We start from the raw sequence: 22965 nt of genomic DNA on the forward strand, positions 1-22965 counted from the left end.
CAGGAGGAAAAAATGTCCTATAAAAATAACACAATTAAAATAAAGCATAGTGATTATGTGACCTTTTGACAAAAGGAGTAAAAGCCGTGCATACCACAGAATAGGCCCCCAATGCATCATTACATTTAGAAAAATTCTACAATGTGTATCCATGATGAAAAGGTTGGGCAATTCAGAAAACGTTAAATTGAATTTAGTTCCCTCCAGAGAGATATCAAAATATATACTGGACTTCAGAAAGTTAACTATCCAAAAATGGCTAAATTCTTTCTAAAACCTCTGCAGTTTTCAGTGGCAAACTTGCAAGCTTTACTTTTTGGAAAGTTGACAAATGTAGAACTCCTTAATTGTCTCATGACTTGTTTATTGGCCAGCAGCAAATATTATATATTAACTAGCCAGGCCTCCGGAGAAAGAGTGACATTTCAGATGACAGTGGTTCCTTTCTGTCTACTCCATGGCCACTTTGGGCTCTTCCCCTTCTGCTCTGAGAGCCTCCATAGCTCAGTGATTTGAGATACTGGAAATATTGTCACTTTAAGATGGATGAACTTAACAAAGATAAACCTCATTAAAAAAAAAAAAAAAAAGAAGCCTTGCCAGAATTTTTAAAAATAAATGGAAGTGAAGGGAAGGAAGGGTTAAAATGAACAATTAAACATAGAAGTAATTTTTTTTAATGTTTATTTATTTTTGAGAGGGAGACACAGAGCTCAAGGGGGGAGGGGCAGAGAGTGAGGGAGACACAGAATCTGAAGCAGAGTCCAGGTCTGAGCTGTCAGCATAGAGCCTGTGGTGGGGCTCAAACCCACGAATCATGAGATCATGACCTGAGCCAAAGCCGGAAGCTCAACGGACTGAGCCACCCAGGCCCCCCAAATATACAAGTAGGTTAAAGGTAAAACCCTAATTCAAAATTGTGTGTTTCGCAGGTCAGATCCACCAAGCTGTAATGAGGTCAGTGAGCCTTAACCAAGTCAGTTCAAGTGCCTGGAGCTGCTCTGACTTGGCTCTATGCTGTTTCTATACTTGAAGTCGAAGATGAATTAACCTGTCCCTCCCCTTCAATCAAGAGCATTCTGTACATTCCGTAATCTGAAAGCCTATCTTTTTTTTTTTTTTAATCTGACATGAATAACAAAACATAAAACCACCCATGACAAGATGCAACAAAGGACAAAGCTAAACTAAGCTTCAAAATAAAATAACAACAACAATCATTAGGTTCCTGAAAACAAAACAAAACCAAATCCTAGTAGCTTCAAATATCAACAGCCACAAAACAATACAGCCAAGAAACTAAAGTATTTTAAAGTGTGTGTTTTCTCTCAGAATAGAGGCGAGGTGGGGGGAAAAGTCAAATGACCACACAATACTTGTGCCCGAAACAAATAAACCCTGAAGGAGATTTCAATGAGTAAAAAACAGTACCTTATAAGTAACTGGTCTTGTCTACTCACAGCTGTTTCCAGTGCCGACTCTTGTTTAACTGTCTACTGCGTTCAGTTTAAAGTTAATTCTGTTGGCAAAAAAGTACAGAGCTTGTCTGGAAAATGCTGTTTGGACATAAACCATTCCTTTCAAAGCTGTAGTAGCTATATTTAAGTTTTCTTGTAGAGGGGGATATAAACCTTTCCTGTAGCTGATTTTCTTCCTCCTCCCGCCCATCAGACTTAGTCAGTGTCCTCCTATCCCATATATTGAAGAAAGAGAGGGGAGGAAAAAAAAAAAAAAAAAAAAAAGACCGGGAAATATACCTTAAATAATGTAGTAGTTGAGCATTTGGAAAAAGACAAAAAAAAAAAGGAGAATTAAGAACCATAGAAAGCACACAAGGATCTTAAATATAATTTAGCCCAATGCCCTCATTTTATAGATGAGGAAACTGATACCCAGAGAAAATATGATTTCTATCAGGTCATTCACGTAGCTAACTAATGCCACAGCTAAGAATAGTTACCAGGTTTCCTAACCCCAATTCAATGCTCTTTCTACTACTCTAGTGTACCTGAAGGGAAATGGTTTACCTTTTTCCTGTGTATCCTTGGATAATACCCACATGAGTTGGCAGGGAACAATAACACAATTACAATGTGACAACCATCTGTTCTCAGAGAAAACATTTTACTCCACTTTAAAATCCTTAATACTGAAAGTTTCTCCTCAATGCCCAGTTTCTTTCTATACTTAGAAAATAATCTTATCCTTTGTTGATTTTTTAAATGATATTTTTATGTTTCAGGAATTGCCAGTTTTCAAGGGATATTAACATCCCTTAGTCCTTATAGAGGACTGTAAAGGCTGGTGCTGTGACAGGTGTTACTCTTTAATATTTCTATCCAGTATCAGTGATATTGAACTAGAAACACATTACTATTACCACAGATCCTATTTCCAACTTGTCAACATTTTTTTTTTTTACCATACATACAAGTTTATTCTTGTTATTACTGGTTATATATTTTGTTAAATAAAAGAGAAGCAGCATAATAATTTTTATTTGGTGTGTTTCAAGTAACATTCCTTTCTTATATATAAAGAAATTATTTTTCTCTAATTGAAGAATGATATTCTTATTATCATAATTTTTAAAAATTTTTCTTTCTAAAATGTATTAATTCATTCATTCATTCACTTATTTAACAAATACTAATTGAACATTTATAAACCTACCTCATCCTTCTCTTAAAGAATATAGTAACTGACAAGAAATAACTTTAAAAAAAATGTTTATTTATTTTTGAGAGAGGGAGACACAGAGTGCAAGCAGGGGAGGGGCCAAGAGAGAGAGAGAGACATGGAATCTGAAGCAGGCTCTAGGCTCTGAGCTGTCAGCACAGAGCCCTCTGTGGCACTCCAATCCACAAACCGTGAGATCATGACCTGAGCTGAAGTCGGATGCTTAACCAACTGAGCCATCCAGGCGCCCCAACAAGCAATAACTTTTTTAGATAAGTGCCTAATTGTCAAAAAAAAATGAAAGAGTTTAGTTACGAAGTAAGGCCAATTTTCTGTAACAACCTTTTCATCCATTCTCACATCATAAGCATGTGCCCAAAGTTTATTTACATTCTCTCCATTGAGTTGCCCACTCTCAACAGCATCCGTCTTAGGGTCAGATAAGTCAAAATATGAAATGACCCAGATTGAAATTGCTCTGGTTACTATTAATCTTTGTATTTGATCTGACTCCTTAAAATGCTAAAAGCAAATCTACATTACATGCTACAATTTAAAGACACAATTAGCAAATGCTCAGACCATTCAAAATCCATTTTCAAATTGAGATGCATTGTTCTTTAGTTCAGAAATTCACTTTGGTTTTGATATTTCCCATCTACTTTTAAAATGATATTGTACCTACTCTTGCCCTGGTCTTTAGAAGAAAACAGTGTAATTGTGACTAAAGAATTAGAAAAGGATATTTTTAAAAATACAGTTTGGTTTTTGAAACATATTTTCCAAAATGTTGAGTAATTAATAGGTACTGTATCAATTTTCCAACCATGATAAGTAAGCAACTGATTCAAAACACATAAACGTTGGGAAGGTAATCTGGTAAACCATACTTTGTACTTTTTGACACAATGGCAGTATCCTATTTTCCTTCCATTCTCAGTTAATTTGGTCTAGCAGAGCTCTGTGCAAATGTAAATCCCAAAGACATTAACATCTACATTTATATACAACACTAATATGTCAAATATGATTAGAGTCTGACACTAATACATATTACTTGGGTTTATTAAAATAATTCCCTAATTTTCTTTTACTTCTTAAACTTGACTTTTAATTTGAACATTTTGCCCTTTGTCTGTTAGAAGGAAAGGAAGGAAATCTGAGTAATCCCCAAAAGAGAGGGAGGCTGCGAGGGGAGACACAGAGAATTAGATGCAATGAGTCAGGGTGATTCAAGGTTGTTGACTGCACTCAGGAAGGAAGGTGTAAAGAGAAGTCACATACAAGCAGGTTGTTTGGAACAGAAGTGGGCTGAGCCACAGACAATAGATTATAGGTATTAAATGTAAGAACCAAAGTCTCTCAAAATAGGTTGAGCAAAGAGGGAACTAGCAATTTGGGTGACCAGTGCCAGCAACAGGAAATTGGTCCTCGAACTGACTTTGTAATTCATGACATGGTTTGTTTCTACCCATTGGAAGGGAAGCATGTGCTGTCAATATGTGAATTCGACACAATCTAAAATAACATGGTGACATAAAACCATTTAAAAAAAATTGTCCCTCTATATTTAGGTCCCTTGGACATACTCCAGGTTGCCCTACTCTGGGCATGCTCTGGACTTTAGAATCCTAGCATTGTTTAGTGGGGACTAGTTATTGTGTTATGGGGCCTGGATATGTGGAGTTGAATTTCAATGATGGAAGAAGTACTTAAGACAGAGGTGAAACTCAGGGCAGACTATATTAACACAGGCAAGGCAGTTGGAATTCACTAACTCTTGATCTCTCAGTTTCAGGTTTACAGTAATACTAGAGGAAGCCTTTTACTAAGGAATCCCAGAGACCTCTTTCGTGGTAGCAGTGCAGGGAAGTGACTGCATGAACAGCTACTAGATTGTAATGTTCTATGCTTGGGAGGAGATATCGTACATGGATGTTTTTAATAGTCCCAGGGAACCATGCACATAAAAAATCTCCAGCATCAACTTTCTTCAGTTCAAGCTCATGCTCATTTTGTTGCCCTTCTCCTCTCAAAATCCATTCTCCTCACAGCAGCCAGGGTAATTACTCCCGCCCCCCCCCCCCCCCGGTATACCATCTGATGGTTTCCATAATTCCTCTGCTTCACACCTTCCAGTGGTTTCCCATTATCTCATTTCATGCCCTCTAATAGTTTCCAATCATTCCCCTGCTTCATCCCTGCAATGGTTTTCCATTGCCCACGGTGTGAATTCAAATGCCTAACGATGACTTCTTAAGTCTCACATAATTTCACTCCTGTTTATCTTTCCTACTGTTTTCCTAACCTGCTGTTCCATCTGTCTAGAATGTTTTCTCCTCATAACTTCGCAGGACTACCAGTTTATCAGAACTCAAGACTCATCTCAAATGCTACCTTCCCGGAAAAAAGATTTCCTGACCACTCTAGTTAATTACCCTCCTCCCCATCTTACATCCACACACTCTCTACCCCATTTTTCTATTTAATTTTTCTTCACAGCACTTGCCACTATCTGAAATTATCACAGGTTCTTTTTCTTTTTAATTTCTTCAACCATTTAAATATATTTACTGTATCTCCTCTAGAATGAGCTTTCTAAGATCAGAAATATGTTGGAAGTTATAAATAAGATCAGAAACATAATATTTAGGCTTTTAAAACCACATCATCCCCAGTATTCAGAACAGTGTCTACTATAGAATACGTATTGACCAATATTTCTTGAATGAATGAATTATATTTGTTGCCTGGGTTACTACTCTTCAGTCAACAAAAATCTAACGTATGTCCATAAGCATGAAGGCAAAGACTAATCTACTTCTACAATTGACATAACTCTGCGAGTTCCCTGTGGCTCAGCAGCTAGGCATCACAGGACATAAGGAAAGGGCCCCTCTGGTGGGCTCTAGGAAGCTGTATCAATACAAGGTGCCTCTAAGCCCTTGAAGTTTGTTAACACAAGGGCCAGAGTTATACCCTTGAGCTGCTAGAAGGTCCTAAGAGCTTCTGGACATCTCCTTCATTTCCTGAACTTGGTCATCGTTGCCCTTATTGAAATAGCAGATATCCTAAAGCCAATTTTATCCTTTCCAGGTGGTTTCAAGAAACGGCTCCCAGCTGCCAACTCTTCAGAAGCAGAAGCTAAATCCTTGCATTCACAGCATATGTTTTCTAAATGAAAAAAAAAAAAAAAAGGGACAGACTAAATAATTTTAGAGAAGTGAGCTCACAGATAATTTAATCTTCCATTTCACTTCTCTTCCACACTGATTCAGAGCTCTCCAGCGAGCTGTAAATTAGATTTCCTCTCCTGTCTCATGTCCTACTGCTTCCTAATTACCTGTTCTAGTGAGTCAGCCTCTCTGGATCCTGTGGCTCAGACACACACTGTGGCTTAGCAAACTTTGGGTCCAGCCACATCAGAAAGGTGGCTGTGTGATGACAGGCAAAGAGAGGTGATTCTTTGGAAGAAAATGACTTTTCCCAGACACACTGCAGCTGTCCTCCCAAAACACCAAGGTAGAAAAAAATTTCTTGCCTGAACACTGTTACAGCTCGATAGCAAACAACATCATTTAAAATCATTGTTGAAAAAAGTGCCCTTTTCCTCCAGTGCACGTTGCATATTAATCTAAGTACCTAGGTGGCATTTATTTAGTCAGTGAATCAAAGCTACAAATATTTAATGATTGTGTTCTATGGACAAGGTTCCGTGCTAGGTAATGAAGTTTGTATAATTATTCTTTTGTGATATTATGGGATAATATTTCTTTATCTAGAATACAAATTTCTCCAGGATAATAAGCTAACATTTCTTCTTTCCTCCACTCTTTTCTTCCTTTGTTTCCTTCCTTCAATCTATTGAAAGCCATATTTACTGAGTCCATATAGTGTGCTGTGTTTGGATATAAAGGAAAAGACAAAATCCTATGTCAGGAAGCTTACCCTCTGGAGGTGAGAGAAGTTTGCAGACTACTGGAGAGATCAGCATAACATTATAGGACAGCACATCAAAGCAGCATGGAATCAAGATGGGAAGTGGGCAAAGAAGGCTTTTTTTGAGAAGATGAAACCAGGGCACATTCTGAATGCAGGAGAGGAGAGGATTAACATTCCAGGCAGGAGATAGGGCACACTTGGGTCACTTTAAGTATTTCTGTAGAGCTGGAATGCAGAATGAAAGACATAAACTAATAGATGAAATATGCAGAAGGAAATATAGCAAAAGCCAGGGTCAAAAATTTGGTTTTTATCCTGAAGGCAATGGATAGCTACTGAAAATTTTTAAACAGGGGATACTTTGTTTTAAGAATGCTAAGTGGAGAAAGAATTTAGGAACAGGTGGTCTGAAGGACTACTTAACAGGTTGTTTCTTTATTCAAGTAAGACATTGTGATGGTCTAAAACTAGGAAGTAGGTACAGAGAGACACCAAAGAGAGGCATCAAAAGATATTTACATTTTCCCACAGGTAGGAAGATGTGAGAAAGCTGAAATCATTTCCAAAATGTCTGTAAAATCATTACAGAAAACATATCCAGTATTAGGACTGCATGAAGATGTAGTAAGTTCGCATTATTTAAGTAAGTTCTTTCCATTTACAGTTGAGGAAATGGAAGCATAATACTAGAAAGAATGATAGCAACATTTGAGCTCATGTCCATTTGACTATAAAACCCATATTCTCCCTCTACACTAAATTGCCTGGCCCTTTGAGGGAACCATAAATTTTAGACATCTTCTTAAATTTAGACTTAAAGAAGTTGTTTGGAATATAATTTGGGAGTATCTTAAGAGATTCCGTAGGCAAGACTGTTTAGGTTTTCCAGGCATAAGTGTGTTCCAATTTGAGATCCAACACACAAACAATTTGTGTTGTTCCTATGGAACAACCCATTTAGCTACCCTGCAAAGCACAAATCCTTCATCAAATTCTTCTTGATAATCTAATTTTCTGTAAGCCTGGAAGATTTATTCACACTCTGTACTAGGACAGACAGTTGAAACCAAAATGAAAGTGGATTTGTCAGATACTCTTGTTCAATCAAGTCAAATGTTAAGTCTTGAGTAGAATGGTGTTTGAAAGATAAATCAGTTACAATGAATCTAGGAAGGCAAAAGGCACAACTCTTAAGACAATGAAAACAGGAAGGGGCAGACATAGCTCAAACAGGTGAAAATGCTGAGATTTGCCTTAAAGCTGGTGTAGGAAAGCTCCTTCCCTAGCATATTTTACACCCACTAGGGGTAGGATAACCATATCCAAATCTTGACTCTGAGAGTAAAAGGATACAGTTAATAATTACGATGCACTAGTAGATAAATAAAAGCCGAGAAATTTTATAGGCAAATGGATATACACCACCCTACCTAGTGGTTGGCATTAAACCTGACCTTCAGGATGACAGTATCAAGAATGAGGTCATAGGTTTTAGAGTAACTGGCCCCTCAAGTGAGGCAAGACAAGAAAAGTCAAGAATTCTTACACAACCCGGACAAGGTTTTCAACAGATATACAAAGGCCAGATCAACTGAACCATTTGAGATATATTAATTAATTTAGTTCCATAGTTTGATAGAAAATGATATATAAAAATGAAAAAATGACACTTCATTATAAAAAAGTCACAGATAACAGGTATACTGTGTTTAGTCTCCTGTGTAAGGTATCCACATAAATATTTTCCATAAAATCTCAATATGTTGGTATAGATGGGTGCTCTTAGATATTTTCATTATTTAAAAATAAGCACACACTTTATTTTTCAATGTATTAACCATCAGTGAGTTAATATTACTAAACACCAAACTGAGTCAAATCTTGATCCACTCTCTTGCTTCACTCCTGAATTCTTTTCAGAGTTGAGGAACTCCTTCCTTACATGGCAAACTTCCTTCTTAGGCTAGACAGAGGGAAAGATAGGCATAGCATGGGAAGTAAACATTCCCAGGGCAGACAGGAGATATCAGCCACAATTAATTAAGATTACAACCTTGGTTTTGTCACCAATAGCTGTATGATCTTGGACAAGACATTCAACTCCACTGGGGCTTGGCTTTCTCCTATATAAAATAGAGGATTTAGGAAGATTATCTTGGAGTTTCTTTGGGATATGAAATTCGACTGTTCCCTGAGATAATTATCTCCCATATGTTCGAAATGTGCTTAATATTTATTTATCTGTGAGGTTTGGGAAGATATATGTTGCATCAAAATAGCCAGTTATTAATGAAACAATTGTATTGGTAATAATAATAATTGTTTTTTTAAGACTCCAAAGTATATAAACATGGGCAGTGGGGAGACACTTGACTTTTTAGTGTATAATAGGAGGACTATTAAAATTTTCTTAGGAGAAAAGTCATCAGATATAAAATTCCAAGTCACATTATGCTTAGTAATTTTTAAATGTTAAGATTATTGGGGCTCCCCAAACACACAAGGATCAAGCTTTCTGAATTTATAGAAAAACAGATTTCTCCTAGAAGTATAAAGTGGCTTTTCTGCACTGTCATTTTTCACAAGGAAAGAATGAATCCATATTTACTGGACAAGACTGTTGGAAATGAATAGACGAGGCACCTCCTTGGTCTGTAATCTTTGACAAGTTCTTATATACACAAGCGTGGTTCAGAAAATAATGAAAACAAATGGCCCATCAATCCTCTGCCGTTGGACCTCAAACTTTAACCAAGTAAAGGGAAGTCAGACTTTTCCTCATATTATTTTATTTTTCAATGCAGAAGTAATATTCTTCTTTATATAAAAAAACTCATATACTATAAAGAAGTATATGATGTAAAATTTAAGATTCCCACCCTCTTAATCATCTCCAATACTATTCTTAAGGATTAACCACTACCAACAATTCACTCTGCATCTGTCCAGATCATCTCTCTCTCCACATACATGTATATTTGCACACATACATATGCATGTATATCCACAAATTTGGTCTTGAAAACATTGTCTCCCTTTACTCCAATATTTGGCACAGTTATTAAATTTGTTAATCTTTAGGCACAAGCAAACAAGTATAATAATAAATGTGCCTTCTTTCCCATCATAAAATCTCTCTCTTCCATCCTTAAACCCTTGGACTTATCTGTACAATTTATCGAGTGGCTAAGAGAAAACTGCAACGATATCATACTGGAAGTCAAGACACTTAGCAAGATGAGTACCTAACAAATGCTTACTGATTTGAATATATGGATGAATCACACCAAAGACTGTAATCTCATCAGTGTGGCAGAAGCTACCAGGAAATAATCACCTGTGAATTGACATTCCTAGTATCCATTCCTCTTTGTATCAAGTGTCAAGAATTGCTTCTCTGAATGTCTTTTAGTCATTGCTTTTGTGGGAGTATGTGTCTGTTTCCAACCTGAGTACTGTATTTTTCATTATCATTATATGACCACTAAGCCAAAAAAGTCTGACTTGGATAGACCCCCCCCCCCCCCGCTTCATCATAAACTGGATTCTTCAGCATCTCCATCATTTTAATTAACACTTTATTGGGTCTACTAACATCGGTTTTCTTGTTGAATGTACACTATCTGAGATAAATGCCAGTGCATTTTTCATAGCCCTTCTCGAAACACACACACACACAAACAAATAAACAAACAAACAAAACAAACAACCCCACTACCCTAGCCAGGTATTGAACTGGGAAGATAATTACTGGCAGTTTTAGTTTATCCAGAAAAATCATTTTCTTTTTAGACATTTTAGTCAATATATTCTTTATGTTTTCTTCCTGGAAATTACATTGGATAGTTCCTTGGTCTTGCAATGAACTTCAACTATGATTTTTTTTCCTCACAAAGAATCTATCATCATCTATTTTAGTACTATCTTCCTATGAGAGAATGTGTATTTCAATCACAGGAAGAGGTGTCACTGGAATTTGTTGTGGAATGTTAGTGTTTCTACTCTTCAAACTTCATTTGTTATTGGCAAGTAGATGAAATTTAAAGCTATAGGAACAGATTAGACCACCAGAAAAGAGAGTGCAGTTAGAAAAGATGAATAAGGAATAGGATCTGTGTTCTCCAGTGAAATGTAAGGAAGAGGAGTAGTGTGTGTATAGATTATAAATATGGGAATGAAACATACATGCATTCGGATATGCTGTTCAGTGAACAACTTTGGAGATGCCTGTTTTCACTTGGATGGATGCAGTAACAGAAATAATTGTGTAAAGATGGAAGGGCTATAATAAAGGTATGAGTCATCATTACATTTTTGTAACTTTGTATTTGGGCATAATTTCAAATTTACAGAAAGATTATAAGAATACCACAAATAAAACCCATATACCCTCTACCTAGATTTACCAATTTCTACCTATTAATCTATGTATATGCATATTTTTTTTCTGAATCACTAAGGGTAAGTTGGAAACAATGTATACCTTTATCAGTACACAGTGTTTTCTTTCTTTCTTTCTTTCTTTCTTTCTTTCTTTCTTTCTTTCTTTCTTTCTTTCTTTAACTGTTTATTCATTCTTGAGAGATATAGAGAGATAGAGAGAGCCTGAATGGGGGAGGGGCAGAGAGAGAGACACACAAATAATTTGAAGCATGTTCCAAGCTCTGAGCTGTCAGCACAAAGCCCAACACAAGGCTCAAACCCACAAACTGTGAGATCATGACCTGAGCCAAAGGCGGATGCTTAACTAACTGACTGAGCCACCCAGGTGTTCCCACACAGTGTTTACTTTTAAAAGCAAGAATATTTGCTTACACAGATTCAGTGTAATTCCCCAAATTATGAAACTTAACATTGATACAATATTAATTATCTAATCCACAGTTCATATTCCAATTTATAAATTATCTCTCTTACATCCTTTATAGCCATTATGTCTCCATTTCAGGATTCAATCCATAGTCACATATTGCATCAGTTTTCTATATTCTCTTTTAACCTGGAACATTTCCTCAATCTTTCTTTGTCTTTATTGATCTTGAAGTTTTTTAAGGATACAAGTAAATTATATTGAGACTGTCTCTCAGTTTGGATTTACCTAGTATTTCCTCACGACTAGATTTGAATTGCGGACTTTTAGCAGAAACTCCAAAGAGTAATGGCGTGTTCTTCTCACTTCATCATAGCTGGAGGCATATGGTGTCAGACTGCCGTGATAATGATAAAGTTAACTTCGATCCATTTTCTTACCATACCAGTAATGTTAGCATCCAGTAGTGTTAGCATCCAGGGATGACTTTCCAACTCTTTAATTCCTTCTATATTTATTAATTGGCATTCAATTGTAGGAAAGAGTTTTCTTATCACACCAACTTATTGATTCATTTAGATTAATATGTAATCTATGGATTTCATTTAATAGGTCAATTATTTTTTGCATACTTTCATACTCAAATTATTTTAAATTTGGTCAGTGAGAACCTTTCAGGATTTCTCCTCTGTCCTTTTGCTATGTCACTATTATTCTTTGAGCACTTCCTTATTTCTGGTACAACAAGATGTTTCAGGCTTAGCTATACTTTCCTTATCTCAGACTGAAATCAGTCTTTTCACCTTGATTTATTTTAATGGAGAATGGCATTTAGAAACCAAGTGCTGAACATTCATGACATTGCTTCCAGACCTTACCACGAAGACCTAGGAAAAGAAATATTTTTAAATATATATGTACACACATACAGTGTATCTTTTTTTTAAATATATATTTCAAGTCTTTACAATGTGATTGAATTACCAGGTTAGTAATTATGGGGGTTTATCATTTATGCTTCCTCCCATCTCCCCTCCTATTTTCTCTTACATTTTTATTATATATTAATATTCATAAGATAATAAGAAAAGTTATATCTGCTTTCTGTTCTACCCCTATCCTTACCAGACACTTAGTCTTATAGCTAAATTAATACAATGTCATTGTGAGGATTTTATCACACATTCCTATTCTTGAGTTTTTTATTTTCATTTTTTTTTTTTTTTTTGGTTTCAGTAAGTTCACATTTGAGTAATTTTTCCAAGATGGCATAGGTATCATATATATATAATCCTCTTACTGCCTCTTGCCTGGATACATCTTTATCGGTGTCATTTTAGTATCCTCACAACTTCCAGTGTCTTCCGGCAGTCAAAATTGCTGTAAAAAGTCTGAGATAGGCCTGTTTTGTTTTGTTTTTCCCTTCTAGGTAACTTGATTTTATCATCTCCATGCCAGCAGAATTTTTTCTTTTTCCTTGATCCTGGATAACAAACATATGACCAGCTATCTTATCTTTTATGTCCATTTGATGTGCCCGTTTAATCTGCAGATTCAGGTATTCCTTTTAGTCTACTCTTTTTTCTTTCATTATGTTTTTAAGTATTTTTCCCTAGTTTATTTGTTGGTGTTTGCACTTCAGGGCTACCAATGATCTCCTTCTTATCTGACATCTTTTCACTAATTACTCTAATTGCGATCATGTGACATTTGGAGTCACATGCTACTCATATGGCAAGACATGGCTCATTTATCCAGTTGAAATTTGTTAGAAATGTTTGCTTGTCTTGCAGAACACTTGCAGAACAAGTTACCAGCAATTCAAGATTTTACTGTATTTCTTTCCTTCTATAGTTCTTTCTATCTTTCTTGATTCTAAGTTATTTGTTCTAACTTACTTAGATTTATGAAAGTCTTTTTAAGTTCTCAATTTGCCTCCTCAACTCAGAAGTGTGTTGTTGTTTTATCACTGTCTTGGAGTTCATATCTCTAGAACTCATGGTTTCCTGAGGTAATGCATTTTCTTTTAAAGCATTGGATACTTATGGAGGGCTTTACATTTCTACCTTGTTTTTATCCAATTGTTAGATTTTTTTTTCAAGCTGTAATGGCATGCTATTCTCATTTGTTTGCATCTTTCTTTTTTTGTTTTTAAATATTTTATTTTTTATTGTTATGATGTCCCTCCAGCATGTTTGCAGACTGCCATGCCAATTCCTTTCACTTTGCTCATAGTTAATACAGAAGCCACAGCTAAACAGTCTTTCCTCTGTGAGACTATGATGGTGAATCTCTTTGACACCCTCCCCACCTTGTAAGAACACTGTTTATCTTTCCTTCAGAGCAGAGACAATTCTTCAGGAGCTGGAACATTTCTTTGGCTGTACTATCAGAGTGCCTTAAGATTTCCAAGTTCAGAGCAATTCTTCTCTTCAACAACTACCTCCAAAGGCCACATTATAAACAAATGTTAATAATATAAGCATCAAATTATATATACAAACATGTACTGTTTGTACTCTAATTCACATATCAGAGAAGCATTTGCCAGAGAAAAACAATGATAACAGAAATTAACTCCTACTAAGCATGTCATAGTTTGGGAAGAGCCTCTTTCTACAATCATCTTTGACATTTGCTAAAAATATCAGCCAGAAATAATTTACTACTGCCCTGAATAGAGTATAACACTGATATTTGAAAACATTTTTCCCCTTCTTCAACAACTTGCTCCTCTATAGCAATCTATATGCCAAAGAAGAGTTGTCATTTTTCTTCCTTCCTCATATACTCAGGTTGGTTTTGTTATTATTGCTGAGATGCTCTGTTCAAGTCTCCAGTGCTTTTGCTGTATACAGACAAGCCTTCTCCCTCTTCCACAGGAAAGCCAGACACTGTGCTGTGGTCTCAGAGCACGTAATAAAGGTCATGAAGCACTCACATGTGAATGTGGGGTGTGTGTGTGTGTTTGTGTGTGTGTGCGTGCGCGCGCATGCACATGCAAGTATGTGTATCACGGCCAGATAACACATGCATAACACACACACACACACACATAAAAATTCTTAAAAAACAAACAACCATATGGAAATGGACAGTTAGAAGCAGTGCAACCTGAAAAAACATTTCAATTCATTCAAAATCAAAACATTAAAACATTATTACCTAAAGGCTTGATCTAGGAAAAATAAACACACCATTTAAAATGATTTGTTAAAAATTATAATTGTGAGAAATCTTTTGTTTGACTTTGAGAAGCAGAAAAAGGCAAGTGGACACAGTGTAGTTTGCTTTTCCTAAGTGAGGGCTAATAAATGACGTTAGTGATTTCTTGTCTAGTGGGAAGCACTTGGCATTAAGTGGGGAATTTTGTATTTCCTTTTATTTATGCTTTCATCCTGGGAGATTTTTCTTCTGTTTTCCACATGCTGTGTTTCATTGTTTGTGGTCCTTGGTTACACAGACACAAGTGAATTTTCTGCCAGTAGACACAGGGCCATATATTGCTGCACTTCCCAGTCTCTAACAAGCATATGATCATGGTGGGATCTACTTAAAAATACAGATTCTGATTCTGGCCCTGGGGTGGGGGTGAGGACTTGAGAATGTGATTTTCTAACAGTTTGCAGTTGAGCTGCTGTCTGAGGGTTACACGTTGAGTGATAAGGATCTGCACACCACTAATTTTGAAAAAATGGTTCATTTAAGGACCTAGAGGTACTGCAGTGGCCAAAGAGTAAGGAGTTCTTTCTTATGTTAAATTGCCCCACAGACCTTGATGCAAGTACAATCAATCCCAAACTTGTCTTCCAATATTCCAATATTTTTATTATTCTCTCTTTCCTTATCCTTTTTCTTTTCCTTTCTTTTTCTTTCTTTCTTTCTTTCTTTCTTTCTTTCTTTCTTTCTTTCTTTCTTTCTTTCTTTCTCTTCCTTTCTCTTTTCCTTCCTTCCTTCCTTCCTTCCTTCCTTCCTTCCTTCCTTCTTTTCCCCTTCCTCCCTCTCTCTTTCTCTCTCTTTCTTTATTTCTTTGGTCTCCACTTACTGCTCTGATTCCTAGCCCCCACCCCTTTCTCCACTTCCTCTTTCTATATATAAAAGAATGGCTGAATCACAATACTCAGGATTAGGAAATGGGACATTATTTCCATGAATTTTCCCTTCAGGGCTTCTAAGTATTTTGATTTTGCATTATCATTGTTGATATTATGTTAGGCTGAAAACAGGTTGAAAAGTACAAGAAATCGGATTCAATAGTAAAGTGAAGCAAATAAACATCTTTATATATGCACACACTGTAATCTGTAATTCACACAGGGTAGAAAACAAAAACAAAAACAAATTCATGCTGGAAAATAAACAAACAAAAAACAACTCTATGCTATTAGGTGTGAATTTATTTCTGATCTGTTTTCAACTTTTCATTATCAAAGGATCATGTTGTACATGAGATTTCATGTTTTTTCAGAGTGGTCACTGATAAACAAAAAGTATATTTTCCACCTGAAAAATCTGGTCTCTGTCTTTGAAACTCAAAATTGGGCAAGTTTTCATGACAGATTTTCAAGTTTTAGGGTGAACAACCATATCCATTCTTACTACTTATCCCCACTATCTTCTGTAAGTTATTTTGTTAATTTTTGTCCCTCTGAAGCTGTAAATACATAGTAGTTTTTTTATTTAATTGTATTTTAACGTACCAGAAGCTTGCTAATAAAAAAAGCAGATGCCCACAGTTCCTTCCTTATTAAAACTCCCACTGTGGTTAGAGAGCTTAGGAAATATGGAAACATTTCCACCTGTAGGAATTTTGCAATTCCTCCCCCCAAAATCTGTTTATACATGTACCTTAGTAAATCTTTTTTTTTTTTTAATTTTTAATGTTTATTTATTATTGACAGAGAGAGAGGGAGACAGAGAGAGAGGGGAACAGAGCATGAGTGGGGGAGGGGCAGAGAGAGAGAGGGAGACACAGAATCTGAAACAGGCTCCAGGCTCTGAGCTGTCAGCACAGAAGCACAGAGCCCAACCCGGGGCTCAAACTCACGGACAGCGAGATCATGACCTGAGCCAAAGTCGGATGCTCAACCGACTGAGCCACCCAGGTGCCCCACCTTAGTAAATCCTTTAACCCATTTTTTAAGTGTATTTATTTATTTTGAGAGGGGGGAGGGCAGAGAGAGTGGGAGAGAAAGAATCCAGAGCAGGCTCAGCACTGTCAGCATGGAGCCCTATGTGGGACTCAATCCCATGAATTGTGAGATGATGACCTGAGCTGAAATCAGGAGTAGGACATTTAACCAACTGAGCCACTCAGGAGCCCCAACCCATTTTTTTCTAGCGTTTATCTGATAAACATTAATTATTCATTCTGAATGCATAAATAACTCTTATATGCTCTGAATTTAGTCCACAAATCAATAAAAACAAAATTTTATAATTCCACTTGTAAGCATATTATAGCACTCTAGTTCATACACAGTCCCATCAAAAACTTATTCTAAGTCAGTCTCACCAAATTAAGTTGAAAAGCACAGTTTTAAATAATAGCTACCTTTCACTAAACTCCTCTTTTTCTAGAATGTATAAGATGTTCAACTTAAGAATTGACTTTCATTTAAACATTAGCCCAGGATTTAAAACCTAAGGTTTGATTCCTATGTTAAGTCATTCCTCAAAAGGCTAGACAAACATTCCATTTCTACTGTATGAAAGCAGACGCAGATTAAACCTTTCAAAGATAATCAGTTCTTTGGGCCAAAGACAAAAATGGGCCACAGGCAAAAATCTCTAGGTCTTCCCTATGATGACATAGGTCTTTCATAGGGCAGCAAATAAGCATACCTGGTTTATTTAAGTACAAACACAAGTAGAAATAATAAAACCTTTCTGAATTGGAAACCACTTATGAGCTCTATAATGGGAGATACTTCAGAATTACAGTAACAGAAAAGAGGATGGACTCATGCCACACCAAAATTGCTATTATAAAACACCTTCATCTTTGTGAGCATTCAGAAAGTGTTCTCAGACTTTTTAACTGGCTTTTTGTTCATAGAAACAGAACGCAAGTAAGAAAATGTCCTTGGTTTCTCCTCTCTATTAGCTGCTGGTAAAAAACAATTACTTTGGCGGTTGGAAAAAAAGGAGAGGAATGTCCCTCTTGTTTCTGTAAACAGCTCGACACTAACAAAATCTCAGATCTTGCTTCTCAATCAATACCAAGCTCCATGGTTAAAAGAGTTGCATCACACCACCCTTTCGTCTGGTTAATGATATCAGTAAAGGTTATCTCTGTACAGAATGAAAAGGTCACTAATCAAATTGCAGTGTCTCCATCACATTATTATTGCTTGGGAATACATTTCATTGATTAAGTTTCCCTGCATAGAATCTCCTGGCTTTTAATGCATTGAGTATTGCAGGGGAGAATAATAATAAAATGTTGCCTCATAAGAGCCCTGACGCTATAATAGTCAGAAAAGCAGATCTCTTCTGCACATCTCTTTATGATAACACATCTAAAATAAAATACAAGGAGGTGCAAATCTGTAAAAAGCTGGAGGAAAAGAAAATTTGGTGTAGAGATCTTTTCGTGGTTACAAAAATACTGTCAATAAATTTTTTCAAGAAATCATCAGTGTTGTTAGTCAACTCCATGGCTGTATGGAGTTCTATATGACATACGATGCTGAATTCAATGCACTTTGTTTTTTAATTTGCAAATCTATTTCCTCACAGATCTTATAATTTATTAGGAAAGACAAAATAAATACTTAGAAAATAAAGTGTGATATATACTCTGATACAAAAATATAGGATACTGACTTTTGGATTTTACATATAATGTTAATGTAAATATCAATCCTGTGTATCTCTGCTTTTGCATTTTGTAAAGGTCTTTAGTGTGGAAGACTCACTTTCTCATGCATGGTAAGAAAGTTTAAGTTTGTGATTGCTTTGATGGTGTAAATTATTAAGTATATCATAGACTCCTGCCAATCTAGACTGTCAGTGGTATTTCAGGAGGGCAAAAGAAAAGTATTTAACACATGCTTTCCCTTTAAAATAAGGAAATGACTGAACAAACAGACCAAGGATAAATGGCTAAATAATCCTGGTTCCTCCCTCTGCCCCTTGAAGACTCTGGGCTCCTTTCTGTTTTTCCTGGTTGGCTGGTAGTTAGATAGTGACCTCTCATCCAGGCCTCTTCCTTTCTGTACCGCCTGTCTCCTGCCTCTTGTTGGTAGGTGTACCCTGCTTAAGGGGCCCAGTTATTCCTGTGGCACTGGAATGGATTTAATGGCTTTTCTGTAAGTTGCCAAACTAATAGGTTTTATCACCTGGAAAGTACAAGAAACAGCTGTTTATGTAAGTGCCCCAGGCACCCCAGTTAATCATTCCTGCAAATAGTATTACATGGGATATGATTCTGGCTTGCCGCATTCAGTGTTTTTCCTAACATAAGAAAATAATGGCCTGGCCACCAGAGTAGAATGTCAGTGATTTATCACAAACCAGTACTATACTGCATGCTTGTTCAGAGCTAGAAGTACACCAAATCATTCCACTTGGAATATTGGCTTCCTGCAACTATGAAATACCAGAATCTAGCAGTAGGTATACATTCAAAATACTGATATAATGTCTGCAAGATTCAATATTGATACTTCAAAAATATTTTATTTTAGATATTAATAGGAGGATCGGTCATCCGAAGGAAGATTTAAGATACTCTGGCATTAAATTTTAAACATATACTTCAAAAAAAAAAAACCCATAGATATTACAAGTTTTATACCATGTTTGCCTTTCTTAAAGAAAACAAAAAAGCATTTTTGAATTTGTTGATCGTCACAGTTACGCTAATTAAACCAATGCTATGAAGTAAATCTCTATTTCAGGCGCATTATGAATTCTTTGCCTAAGTGTAATAGGGAATTGCCTCCCTCTCCATTCGTGAGTCGGCTGTTGGAGGTGCTTCTGGCTAAAAAGGAGGCCAGAGAGTCTACATGGTCAAGTGTAGGCTTTGGGGTCAGATACACCTGGACCGATCCCAGCTCATTTAATCATGGGTTACATGACACTTGGCATTTTTTCAAACCTTTTGGCTCCTCTCATTTTTCTAATTTGTAAAATAGACATAGTAATCTGTCTCACGGATTTGTTTGCAGGAATAATTCACACAAAATGGGCAAAGTACTTAGCACTGTCATCTTTACAAAAGCCATAGCTTTATGGGGTGCCTGGGTGGCTCAGTCGGTTAAACGTCCGACTTCGGCTCCAGTCATGATCTCAGAGTTTATGAGTTCGAGCCTCGCTCAGGCTCTGTTCTCACAACTCAGAGCCTGGTGCCTGCTTTGAATTCTGTGTTTCCCTCTCTTTCTGCCCTTCCTCTGCTCATTCTCTGTCTCTCTCTCTCTCTCAAAAATAAAGATGAAAAAAATTTTAAGAAACATAGCTTTATTAATGATAGGATTTGTTAGGGACGCCTGGGTGGCTCAGTTGGTTTAGCACCAACTTTGGCTCAGGTCACGATCTCACAGTTCGTTGGTTCGAGCCCTGCGTCAGGCTCTGTGCTGACAGCTTAGAGCCTGGAGACTGCTTCAGATTCTCTATCTCTCTCTCTCTGTCCCTCCTCTGCTCACACTCTCTCAAAAATAAATAAACGTTAAAAAATTAAAAAAAAAAAGATTTGTTAGTGTTTGTCTCTTAGGCTTGGTAAAAGAAGGTTGTGAAAAGTGGAAGGCAGGCAGTAGGGCACCATATTTTCTCTTTCAGGTCCTTCTTTCGACTACCTTCTGTTCTTCCCTTCTCCCTCTCATAGAAAAAATACCATGATTTTTTGGACATGAGACAAATGCTCAGAGTCAAATATTAATAAATAAATGGAATTGCATGCTATACTTTTTATATAAAAATAGAATCAAATTTCATAATGATATTGAGAATTGCTGAATGCTGTAGCTTGGTATTTGACACCATTTTGAGCAAATCATCTCTTTAAAACGGTGTCCTCTATTCACCCATAACCATATGACATTTCAAATGGGAGACCGAGCTTAAGCAGAATACTGAAAGATGTGTCCACTGATGGGGTGTTTTTATATTCACTAGCAATGCAACTGTACCGTGGCCACTGGCCAACTGGCTTGGTTCTTGAAAAGACAATATAACGACTCTGAGACATAAACAGGAACTCTGAGGAAGAAACAAAATAGCACTGTTGATCATAATACAGCGGTTACTATGGACTCAGTCTTTCCTCTCGCTACAAACACCTTCAATCCATTTGATGGTTCACTGAAAGTTATGCTCTTCCACGAAAAAGAAGAGCCAGCATCTGGCAGGTTAAAATCTCTGCAATGCTGAAGTGAAAGAGGCCATCTCTGCCACCTGCTTTTTGGGTGTCCTCTGCTTCTGACACTCTCACCTTTATTACTTCTCACAGGAGAACTCGGGCCATGTATGTGAGGCATAGTTTTTGCTTAATCTGAAACTCTACCCATTCCTCACACCCTGTTCATTCTTTATTTGGCCCAGACATCAGGACCACGTTGTTTTCTCTTCCTTTAAAGATATCTTCTGTCAGTCTATTCAGGTTTCCAAACATAATTTCTATTGGTTTCCCTCTAACTCCCTTCTCTCAGTTTTCTCTCTCCCCTTCCCTTGATTGCACCTTCCAGGTTGGAGGAACAAAGAAGAGAATTCACTCATTATAAACAAAAGGCCAGTAAAGATGGTATGCTCCCAAGGTGGGATCCAGGTCATTGGTGAGGAGCTCTGGTGTGAGATTGAAGGGAGAACATTCTCAGCTACTCAGAGGTGTCCGCACATAGCAGACTAAAAAGAAATCCTCACAAGGCTTGGAGAAATATCTTTAGAACTATCTTGGTGGCACTGATAAGATTGGGTGCTTATGTCTTTAACTTTGCTGATGCGTGGACTAACAAGAGAGAATCAGATTAGAAAGAACTCCAGCTCTCTCTGAGCTGCTTGTGATCTGAAGCCCTTTTTGGGGAGGTAATTTCAGCTTCCACACCACCATGAAAGAAGGAGAACTTATCCCTCCTAAAGTAATAAGACTAATGTTTTCTTCATTACCATGTCTTCATTTCTCCTGTTGACAGTGTAATGCCTACAGAGATCTCATTACCGTTGTTTTCATTTTTGTTTTAAATTATTGATAAGCTGTAGTAATACTGATCCTTGACTGAAAACATGCAGAGGCAGGGAGCTGAGAAATATTTTTCAGAGAGCAACTGGAACATAAGATACGCATGTGTCAAAACTGGAAAGCACAAAATGTACATAAGACATAGTTGGGCTGTCCAATTTGTGAACTACTTGGGGCAAGTCAGATCTCTTCTGATACAATTTGTAAGAATCACTAATGTGGCAGGTCTTGAACTCTTCCAAGCTCTGTCCTTCTTGGCTCCAGGGCCTTCTATTCTTCCTGCATCTCATTAAAGAGCAATTATAATCCAAACAAAATCATATGGCCATGATTTAATTGGCTTCAAATCTTGCTCCAAAGGTAAGTGTCACAGGCATTTGGTCCTATTCCCTGTTTTTCCTACTTGGAAGCAAATTACTGACATAGCAAAAAAAAAAAAAAAAAAAAAAAGTCATTTTTGTGGCCATATGGGGGGCTCAATGCTACAGTTTAAGAAAAACTCAAATAGAAAATTCCAAGTTTCTTAGACCTGCATGGAAAATCTCATTACAGTATATAAAAAAAAGTTATTTCATATGATTGAGACATTTACTAAAAAGAACTATAAAAACAGATTCAGAGTTTGGTCAGTCATAAAATATTTTCAAAATTGATACATAATTCTACAGAGATCTCAGGTTAATTAGCTCAGCATGACTGCTGAATACTATTTTAGCAATTGTAGCAGCATTACTGAATATTACAATAATGCAATCTTGAGCCACTTAAATTTGACTCGACTTCAGTTATCCCAAGGTTTCATTTTGTTCATTATTCTTTGGGATTAAAATCAGATGTCTTCTCATTGAAATAATCTTGTGATAATTATTTTAACAAATAACATTGAATTAAACATATTAACATGTAATTCAGTAAATCTATTTTTCCCCCAGAAGGAATGAAAAAGACAAGTTGAGGGGTGCCTGGGTGGCTTAGTCGGTTGAGTGTTGGACTTCAGCTCAAGTCATGATGTCACAGTCTGTGAGTTCGAGCCCCACTTTGGGCTCTGTGCTGACAGCTCAGAGCCTGGAGCCTGCTTCAGATTCTGTCTCCTTCTATCTCTGCCCCTCCGCCACTTGTGCTCTGTCTCTCTCTGTCTCTCAAGAAATGAATAAATATTTTAAAAAATTTAAAAAAAAAGAAAAAGAAAAGTTTATTTTCCTTCAGCGAAATGAAGCCCCAGGCCCACAGCTACATGTAATGCTTTGGAAATCTCATTTTCCTCTTGTTTTTACCTTTCCATTGTCTCCATCTCTGAGTGAACTGCTGAGCCCTGACAATGGAGTTGGACTGTCTTTGGCCATGTCCCAACTGATCC

General features: G+C 36.7%; 1 protein-coding gene across 3 annotated transcripts in view; it reads right to left on the bottom strand.

Annotated features, from left to right (window-relative positions):
• ARHGAP24 (Rho GTPase activating protein 24) overlaps positions 1-22965 on the bottom strand; it is a 517340-nt gene that overhangs the window by 217956 nt on the left and 276419 nt on the right. Inside the window, exon 2 of one of the 3 annotated variants that reach the window (XM_007074728.3) lies at positions 1432-1519. The exons of 1 other annotated variant lie outside the window; for it this stretch is intronic. The gene's annotated coding sequence lies outside the window, so the exon portion shown is untranslated. Of the gene's footprint in view, positions 1-1431; positions 1756-22965 lie in introns of those variants that run through there. One more of the 3 variants, XM_007074727.3, reaches the window with a different exon arrangement.

This window comes from Panthera tigris, chromosome B1, assembly GCF_018350195.1.
Source record: "Panthera tigris isolate Pti1 chromosome B1, P.tigris_Pti1_mat1.1, whole genome shotgun sequence".
Classification (NCBI taxonomy): domain Eukaryota; kingdom Metazoa; phylum Chordata; class Mammalia; order Carnivora; family Felidae; genus Panthera; species Panthera tigris.